Below are 10,843 nucleotides of genomic sequence, written 5' to 3'. Positions count from 1 at the left end.
GACTCCCAAGCCCGGGCTCTATCCACTAAACCGTGCTGTATTTTCCCATGCTGTACTATGGTGTTAGTCATAGTAGCAGTAACGGCAGTAGTATTCATTCATTCATTCATTCGATCGTATTTATTGAGTGCTTACTATGTGCAGAGCACTGTACTAATCGCTTGGGAATGTACAATACAGCAGTAAAGAGAGACAATCCCTGCCCACAACGAGCTCACAGTCTAGAGGACTGTGCTACTAGTAGTAGTAGCAGCAGCAGTAGTAGAAAGAGTGTTTAGTGAGCACCCACTGGGTACAGTGCACTGTACTACATGCTTGCGAAGAACAGAATAAAGAAGTGACTCGTTCCCTACCCACAAGGCGCCGATCTGCTAACGGGGGAGACAAACATAAAAAATCTTTACAACTAGGGCGGTCAAGACTATATGCCTTGCATGTTAAGGAGCAGGTAAATAAGTTCCTAAGTGCTAGAATTGGCTGAAGGGATGATATGGCTCAAGGAGCTGGGAAATTAATTGGGGAACAAAGACAAGGGAGAAAAGAGCAGAGAGGTCAGGTGGGAACGGGGAGGGGGGACCCTCAAAACCAATTGAGAGGAGGTTTCATCTGATGCAGAGAGGCAGAGGGAGCCTGTGGAGGGTTTTGAGGAGAGGAGTGGGAAGCCGTGGGCTGAGGGTCACTTCAGGAAGAGGATCTAGGCTGCAGCTGTCTTGGAGTAGAGATTGGAGTTGCCAGGGAGGCTGGGAGAGCGGCAAAGAGACTGGTTCTTTAGTCTAGCCATGGCAAGACCAGAACTTGGACCAGAGGTGGTGGAGGCTTGGCTGCAGAGGAAGGGGTGGATGGGGGAGACGTCGGCCAGTGAAACCAGGTAGGATCGGGCAGAGGGCTGAGTGGGAGAAACAAGCGATAACAAGTAATCAAGGATGACTTCAAAGGGTGCGGGTTTCTGGAACGGAGCCATTGGAAGTGTTGTCCAGTGAAATGGGAAAGGCACGTGGTGGGGAGTAGGTTTAGGGGGAAAGATGAGGCATTGGGTTTTTGTCAGGTTGAGTTTGAAGCGCTGGCAGGATTTAATCATTATTGGCACTCTAAGGGGGAAGAGAAGGCAGGTAGTTCATCCCCATTTTATAGATGAGGGAACTGAGGCACAGTGAAGTGACTTGCTCAAGATCAAGCAGCGTTGCTCAATGGAAAGAGCCCGGGCTTTGAAGTCAGAGGTTATGGGTTCAAATCTCGGCTCCGCCAATTGTCAGCTGTGTGACTTTGGGCAAGTCACTTAACTTCTCTGGGCCTCAGTTCCCTCATCTGTAAAATGGGGATTAAGACCGTGAACCCCCCATGGGACAACCTGATCGCCTTGTAACCTCCCCAGCGCTTAGAACAGTGCTTTGCACATAGTAAGAGCTTAATAAATGCCATTATTATTATTATCATTATTGTCACACTTAGATGAATGGCGGAGCCAGGATTAGAACCCAGGTTCTCTGACTCCCAGGCCCGGGCTCTTTCCAGTAGGCCACACTGCTTCACCTCTTCTAGACTGTGAGCTTGTTCATTCATTCAATCTTATTTATTGAGCGCTTACTGTGTGCACAGCACTGTACTAAGCGCTTGGGAAGTATAAGTGGGCAACATATAGATACGGTCCCTACCCAACAATCCCAACAAAGTAGGGACCATCTCTATATGTTGCCCACTTGTACTTCCCAAGCGCTTAGTACAGTGCTCTGCACACAGTAAGTGCTCAATAAATACGATTGAATGAATTTAATGTACATATACCCCCGTTTCCTGCTTCCTCCAGTCTAATATAATTCAGTGCCTGTCTCCCCTGCAAGACCATAAACTTACTAAGGGCAGGAATGATGTCTACTAATCCTCTCCCAAACACTTATAAACCATAGTCTGTGAAGACCTTGAGGGCAGGGATCGTGTCTACTAACTCTACTGGCCTCTCTCAAGTGCTCAGTAAAGTGCTCTGCACCCAGTAGACTGAAAGCTCCTGGAGGGCAAGGATTGGCTCTACTAACTCTATTATGCTCTCCTAAGCTGTTAGTGCTGTGTTAGTATCTACTAACTCTATTTTCCTTTCCCAAGCGCTCAGTTCAGTGCTCTGTACACAGAATAATAATAATAATAATAATAATAATAATGGTATTTGTTAAACACTTACTATGTGCCAGGCACTGTACTAAGTTGCTGGGGTAGATAGAATCAAATCGGGTTGGACACAGTTCCTGTCCCACATTTGGCTCACAGCCTCAGTCCTCATTTTACATATGAGGTAACTGAGACCCAGAGAAGTGAAGTGACCAGCCCAAGGTCACAAAGCAGACACGAAGCGGAGCCGGGGTTAGAACCCATGACCTTTGACTCCCAGGCCCGGGCTCTATCCATTACACCATGCCGCTTCTCACTATTGATTGATGGATTGATCGGCCCTGAGGGTGAAGAACTCTGTCTGTGCAAAGAGAAAGTCCTGGATGCAGAAAACCCATGATGTTTCACACAAGATGAGAATAATATTTGGGGTGTTTGTTAAGCGCTTGCCACGTGGCAAGCACCGTAGACATAAGCACTGGTCGATACAAGATAATCTGATGGGACACAGTCCCCATCCCACAAAAGGCTCCCAGTCTCAAGGGGATGGAGAACAGGTATACTATCCCCATTTTTACAGTTGAGGAAACAGAGGCACGGAAAAGTGAAGCGAGTTGCCCAAGGTGACCCGGCAGGCAAGCGGTGGAGCCAGGAGCCAATTGGCACCTGGTCCTTGGCTAGACTGCGTTCTCCAGGGGTGGAGTTCCGATCCGCAGGACGAGCCTCTGGGGAAACATTTCAGTTTCGCTCCTTCTTCCCTCAGCACTGACATGCGTTGGTTCGACACACGCTGTCTTTTACAAGTTGAAGCAAGACTCTTCCGAGTGCCAGGACCACAAGCACAGGCAAGCGAAGCAGGCTTCTTTCTGCTTTGGGCTCAGAGGATTCCCAGATTGAACCGAGTGAAAGCGGATGTGCCCACGACCCTGCTTTGTGGCCACTAACCTCCTGGATTTCAAATCCACCAGACCGCAGCTCTCCCCATCCTCAAATCCTCCGGAATTCCCACCTCCTCCGGGAAGCCTTCGGCAGCGAATTCCCGCTGCCAAAGTTGTGTCAGTTAGAGTCCCTCTTGGCGCTTAGGGGTAGTTCTGTCTGTCCTTAGCACTTCTGTACCTGTGTCCATTCAACTGTCCATGCTTTGATTTAGTCAATCATCCTGACATACCCATGCTTCTATCTGCAATGTCCTTGCTCTTCCTCCTGCTCCTGGTGTTCTTGAAGAATTGATGTCTGCTTCCCTCCCCCGATTCAATTGTAAGCGCCCCCCCCACCCCCCTGCCAGGACTGTAAGCTTGTTGTGGACAGGGAATATGTCTGTTATATTGTTTTGCCGGACTCTCCCAAGCGCATAGTACAGTGCCCTGCATACCGTAAGCGCTCAATAAATATGAATGATTGATTGACTGGCTGCACTTCTGGCTCCTGTTGCACTCTCCCAAGAGTTTAGTACAGTGCTCTGCCCACCAGAGGGTCTCAGTCCAGTGCTTTGCCCACAGTAGGCATTCAGTCAATACCACAATAGTGGCACATTCGGCCGCAGCAAACGGGAGAAAGTTGGTCTAGAAGACTAATAATAATAATTGTGGCATTTGTTAGGTGCTTACTGTGTGTCAAGCACTGTTCTAAGCGCTGGGGAAGATACAAGCTAATCAGGTTGGATACAGTCCCTGTCCCACATGGGGCTCACACTCTTAATCCCCATTTTACAGATGAGGTCACTGAGGCCCAGAGAAGTTGAAGCAACTTGCCCAAGGTCACACAGCAGACATGTGGCAGAGCCGGGATTGGAACCCGTCATCTCTGACTCCCAGGCCTGGGCTAGGCCCAAAGGGGAAGGAATGGGAGGAAGGCAGGCTTCTTCTCTAGTCCAATCAGGCTCTAGTCCTTCGTTCTTGGACAACACCATCTAGATCCATAGAGGTTTTGGGCCATTTTCCACCCAATGCCCCGGACGGTGGAAGATCAGACCTCTGGAATGGATGTTGTTTCTGCTGGGCTGATGAAAATAGGAAGAGCGTGAAATCCAGGCTTGGGAAGATCCGCGAGGGAAGCGGTGCGTCCAAACGGAAAGAACCCAGACCAGGGAGACAGAGGACCTGGGTTCCAATCCTGGTTCTGACGCTTGCCTGCTGTGTGGCCTTGGGGAAGTCATTGAACCTCCCTGGGCGACAGTATTCTCATCTGTAAAAATTGTTATTGCTTGGCTTAGTGTAAAGAGCCCAGGCTTGGGAGTCGGAGGTCATGCGTTCTAATCCCAGCTCTGCCACTTATCAGCTGTGTGACTTTGGGCAAGTCACTTCACTTCTCTGTGCCTCAGTTACCTCATCAGTAAAATGGGTATTAAGTCTGTGAGCCCCATGTGGGACAACCTGATGACCTTGGATCTACCCCAGCACTTAGAACAATGCTTGGCACACAGTAAGCACTTAAAATACTATTATTATTAATTATTATTATTATAGTATTTGTTAAGCACTTACTTTGTGTCAAGCACTGTTCTAAGCATTGGGGTATATATGTGTGTATATGTATATATGTATATATATGTATATATATTTGTACATATTTATTAGTCTATTTATTTTACTTGTATATATTCTATTTTTATTTGGTTAATATGTTTTGTTTTATTGTCTGTCTCCCCCTTCTAGACTGTGAGCCCGCTGTTGGGTAGAGACCGTCTCTATATGTTGCTAACTTGTACCTCCCAAGCGCTCAGTACAGTGCTCTGCGCACAGTAAGCGCTCAATAAATATGATTGAATGAATGAATGAATGAATGGGGTAGATATAAGCTAATCAGGTTGGACACAGTCCCCGTCCCACAAGGGGCTCACAGTCTTAATCCCCATTTTACAGATGAAGTAACTGAGGCCCAAAGAGGTGAAATGACTTGCCTGAGTTCACACAGCAGACGGGTGGCGGAGCCAGAATTAGAACCCGGGTCCTTCCGACTCCCAGGCCCGTACTCTAATCCGCTAGGCCATGCTGCTTTTTATGCTATATGTTAAGCACTTACTATATACCGGCACTGTACTAAGCACTGGGAAGGATGCAAAATCATTGGGTTGGACATAGTCCCTGTATCGCATTAGAATATCGTCCTCACCCTAGCCAAGACTTCAAGATCCCCACCTACCCTGGGTTTCGGGGTTTTGTTTGGGCTTTCTGGGGTCAAAAATCTGGCAAGATACAGGTAGCAGGGCTCCTCGGAAGGTAGATTCTCGGCAAATGGGGCCATTCCAAACAACCCCACAATTAATTCGTGAGTTCTGCCGTGCAATTAGAACAAATGATTCCTTTCTAGTTTAATTAGAGACGGGCAAGCACATTGGAGCTTATTTGTATAAAATATGTGCTCATTAAAGGAGGCCTGGATTTGGTTCAGCTTGTTAGAAACCTCAAAGAAAAAAAAAACTCTCTCACACCTCTCAGCCCTATTTAACCCCTTGCGGTTCCGATTGGAACTTGGGATAAATCGTACGGTGAATGTGCTCACCGGAGCCGTGGAAAGAGACATCCACGCTTGCCAGGGACTGCTTGAGCTGAAGGAAGCTGGGGTGAATGAGTTTCCCCGAATTTTTTGGAGGGGCTAGGTTTTCAGCTCTGTGTCCCCAACCGTTACTAAGTCACTTGAAAAATAGCATGGTCTAGTGGAAAGATCCCGGGCCTGGGAGTGAGAGGACCTGGGTTCTAATCGCCGCTCTGCCGATTGCTCTGCCAATTGCTTGCCGTTTGACCTTGGCCAAGTCACTTCACTTCTCCGTGCCTCAATTTCCTCAACTGTAAAATGGGGGTTAAAATGGGGGATAGAGGAGCAGCGTGGCTCAGTGGAAAGAGCACGGGCTTTGGAGTCAGAGGTCATGGGTTCAAATCCCGGCTCCGCCAATTGTCAGCTCTGTGACTTTGGGCAAGCCGATTAACTTCTCTGTGCCGCAGGTACCTCATCTGTAAAATGGGGATTAAGACTGTGAGCCCTCCGTGGGACAACCTGATCATTACTTTGTAACCTCCCCAGTGCTTAGAATAGTGCTTTGCACATAGTAAGCGCTTAATAAATGCCATTAAAAAAATACCTGTTCTCCATCCTACTTAGACTGTGAGCCCTATGTGGGACAGGGACTGTGTCTGACCTAATTCACTTGTACCTACCCCAGTGCTTGGAAAAGTGTTTGACACATTGTAAGCGCTGAACAAATACCATTTTTTAAAAAGCCACATGATGCTCCTCTGGTGCTTTAGTTTTACATCTGCTTGCCGCCTTTCACAGCAGGTAGAGAGGCCTCCTGGAAAGAAGTCTAGGAGTCAGGAGACCCAGGGGATCTAGTCCCAGCTCTGCCACCAGGCCACGAGGTGACCTCTAGCCAGTCGGTTTTCTCTCCTGTAAAATGGGGATTAGAACCCCGCTGAAGCCTAATTTGATTAGAGAAGAAGCCTGCCTTCCTTCCACTCCTTCCCCTTTGAGCCCAGCCCAGGCCTGGGAGTCAGAAGGCATGCGTTCCAATTCTTGCTCGGCCACATGTCTGCTGTGTCACTTCGGGCAAGTCGCTTCATTTCTCTGGGCCTCAGTCACCTCATCTGTAAAATGGGGATTAAGATTGTGAGCCCCATGTGGGACAGGGACTGTGTCCAACCCGATTTGCTTGTATTCACCTCAGCTCTTAGTACAGTGCCTGGTACATAGTTAGCGCATAACAAATGCCAAAGTTATTAATCGATACCACAGTTACAATTTGGGAGCTCCCAGCAGGTCTGCTTGGTCAAGTGAAGAGATCAACAATCAATCGATCAAATATTTATTGTGTGCTTACTGTATGCAGAGCACTGTACTGAGTGCTTGGGTGGGTAAAATATAACAATAGAAGGGGCACATTCACTGCCCGCAATGAGCTTACAGTCTAGTGAGGGAGAAAGATTAATAACATGGATGGAGGGAAAAGGGGTCTCTATGGGCTTATTTCAGGGTTGGGGCCAAATCAGGACAGGGAAAGGGACCCAACTTGAACCTTTTCCAGCTCAGATCTGTTTATTTTAGACAAAACAGGACTTCCTGTTCCTAAGAACGAGGGTTGAAAAGTCGCATAGAAAACTAACTCAAAAGACATCAACATGTTCTGACAAAACAATATTTTGACGATTTAAGTGTAAATATACCAATGCCATATGGTTTCCATTTTACTTGGAACAACACATGGGCTGGAAAATCGAGGGGGATAGCATTGGGCAAAATAGATTCGGGGATCTGCTGCCCGTTTGAAAATGCAGCCCCATGAGGATGGTCTCCGCCTTTCTGCTGAGGGGACCGGGGCTCACCCGCTTGTGCCTGTCTCCGGCTTGGCTGCCCGGGCCCGGGGGGCCAAAACGTCGGCCAACGGGGATCGTTCAAGCCCCGGATGTTCTCTTCCCGTGAGGGCTTCTGGTGGGTTTTTGATCTGATGGCACCAGGTCGTCTCCCCAACGCTTCACGGCACTTGGCCCATGAAGAACTGGGCCACCAGGACAGGGGACAGAAATGGGCCAAATTCAGCTGGTTTTATTCATCATAAGATCTTACAGCTGGAAGAGACTTGAAGAGGTCAAGGAATCTGGCCCTCTGATGGACCTCGATCCCAGCTCTCTCTCATAGACTGGGAATGCTGTTTAGGTTGGGGACTCTGCCTACTCTGTATTCCATCAGTCAGTCAATCAGTCCCCCCCCACCCCCCCACCCCGCTACTATCTTACCACACTGATTTCCTGTTACAGTCCAGCCTGCTCACTCCATTCCTGTACCTTGGTCTTGTCTGTCTCACCACTTAGCCCTCTCCCACATCCTCCCTCTGACCTGGAACTTCCGTCCCCTTTCATCCATTCATTCATTTATTCATTATTGAGCACTTACTGTGTGTCGAGCACTGTACTAAGCGCTTGGGAGAGTATAATATAACAATAAGCAGACTCATTCCCAGCCCACAACGAGCTCACAATGTAGAGGCAGAGGTAGACCACCACTGTCCCCACCTTCAAAGCCTTATTAAAATCACTTCTCCTCCAAGAGGCCTTCCCTGGCTAAAGCCTCATTTCCCCTACTCCCTCTCCTTTCTCCATCGCTCTGGTATTTGAATTTCTACCTTTTATTCACCCCACCCTCAGCTCCACAGCACTCACATCCATATCAGTAATTTATTTGTTTATATTAATGCCTGCCTCCACCTCGAGGCTGTAAGCTCTTTGTGAGAAGGGATTGTGGCCACCAAATCTGTTGCATCTCTCCCACAGCAAGGGTTCAATAAATTCCACTGATTGATTACTGTCCCAGCCCATGGGGATTGATTCTGGTAGCCATGCCCAGCCTGGCCAGCATCTCCGTAGAGCACTTGGGAGCCTGGAGCCATTAGACTCCACACGAGAAGCAGCGTCGCTCAGTGGAAAGAGCACAGGCTTTGGAGTCAGAGGTCATGGGTTCAAATCCTGTCTCTGCCAATTGTCAGCTGTTTAACTTTGGGCAAGTCACTTAACTTCTCTGTGCCCCAGTTCCCTCATCTGTAAAATGGGGATTAAGATTGTGAGCCGCCTGTGGAACAACCTGATCACCTTGTAACCTCCCCAGTGCTTAGAACAGTTCTTTGCATGTAGTAAGTGCTTAATAAATGATATTATTATTATTAGACTGTAGTCTTCTTGAAGGCTGGGTCTGTGATTTCTACTTTTAATGTATCCTCCCAAGCAAGCAGGTCAGTGCTCAGCACACAATAGCTGCTCAATAAATACTGACATTGATGATGATGATGATGATGTGATAATAATAATAACAATAATAATAATAATAATAATGGCTTTTATTAAGCGCTTACTATGTGCAAAGCACTGTTCTAAGTGCTGGGGAGGTTACAAGGTGATCGGGTTGTTCCATGGGGGTCTCATAGTCTTAATCCCCATTTTACAGATGAGGTAACTGAGGCACAGAGAAGTTAAGCGACTTGCCCGAAGTCACACAGCTGACAATTGGCAGAGCGGGGATTTGAACCCATGACCTCTGACTCCAAAGCCGGGGCTCTTTCCACTGAGCCATGCTGCTTCCCATGTAATGATTCCCTTGAACCCCCTTGGTGGTCCAGGGGCTACCCTGAAACCTCCACAGAGTTTAGGGGTCTCCCGGTCACCTCATTTAATGATTGTGCTCTACTCTGCCCCTGGCTGACCTACATCTAGACTGTAAGCTCTTGGCAGGCGGGAAATGTGTCATCCTACTCTGTCGTATTGTCCTCTCCCAAGCACTTAGTACAGTCCTCTGCTCATAGTAAGTGCTCAATAAATACCACTGATGATGATAATGATGATGAAGATGATGATCTGCCTCACCTTCAAAGAGGTGTGAGTGTGTGGGAGGGGGGCAGGGGGGCCAGCGGAAACCACGAGGGGCCCATTTCCAATCTGGAAGATGAGGGAGTCCGCCCCAGCTTCTCCTTTCCCCCATTTGGCTTTGGCTGCTCTTTTTTGGGTGGGTTCGGCCAGGGTGCTTTCAGATCCGACGAAGAGAGGCAGCAAGGGCGGGGGGGAGGGAGGGGGCTCATTGGCAGCAGCACCCTATAAATATTTGTGCCGTGTTTATGACAGATGTTTTCCTGTTATGAAGGAATCTGACCTTCATTATAATCTGGAACTTTTTCATGTGGTGCCAAAACATCAGAAAAACAACAGGGATTGCTGATGATTTTCATATTTTGGAGTTGTAAATTTTCATTTGAACAAACTGGTGATTTGTTCGTTTTTAGGGGGTGGGGGGATTGGAGGAGGGGAGATTGATAGCCAGGAATCATCCCAACACACACACACCCCAGAATGGCTTCAGTGGCTTTTCTGGCCAACGTGGAAGCCACCACAGCCATCCACAGGGCCATTTAGAATCACCGCTGGCCCTCATGATTGCTAAAGCACTTCCTCTGCTAATGTCTGGAATGCCCATCCAGGAGGGTGGAAACAAATCAGAGTCATCCAAGGAGAGCAGATCATTTTTCCCAATCTATGATTTGGCTCACGTGGGCTGAGTAAATGGATAGCGTTCCAGCGAGCGTCCCATTTGAATACCGACGATTTGAAAGAATTTGCAGGCAGGCCAATGGGAGTGTTCAACTCTAACACCAAACATCATCTAGTGTCCCTCAGTTTTCAGTATGGCACGTTCATACTTCATTATTAATAGCATTGATTGAGTGCCTACTGTGTGCAGAGAGTTGTCTCAGGCTCTTGGAAGAGTTCAATAGACCCTGAGGATCTTATAATCTATTGGGCGCAGAGCACTGTAGTGAGCACCTGGGAGAGTACAATAATAAGGATGATTGTGGAATTTCTTAAGCGCTTACCATGTGTCGAGAAGTGTTCTAAGGCTTGGGGTAGATACAAGATAATCAGGTCCAACACTGGGCCAAGATAATCAGTTTAGATGCAGTCCCTGTCCCACATTCATTCATTCATTCAATTGTATTTATTGAGCGCTTTCTGAAGCACTTGGAAAGTACAATTCGGCCACAGATAGCGACAATCCCTACCCAGCAAGGGCTTGCAGTTAGAAATAGAGCTCAAGGTCTTTGTTTCCATTTTACAAATGAGGTAACTGAGGCACAGAGAAGTTAAGTGACTTGCCCAAGGTCACACGGCAGGCAAATGGAGGAGCCATTTAGAACTCAGGTCCTCTGACTCCCAGACCTGGGTTCTATCCGCTAGGCCATACTGCTTCAACAGTAGAATGAACCGACATGATT

Source organism: Tachyglossus aculeatus, chromosome X4 (genome assembly GCF_015852505.1).
Source record: "Tachyglossus aculeatus isolate mTacAcu1 chromosome X4, mTacAcu1.pri, whole genome shotgun sequence".
Classification (NCBI taxonomy): Eukaryota; Metazoa; Chordata; class Mammalia; order Monotremata; family Tachyglossidae; genus Tachyglossus; species Tachyglossus aculeatus.
The sequence above is the reverse complement of the archived record's forward strand: the minus strand, read 5'-3'. Positions refer to the sequence as shown.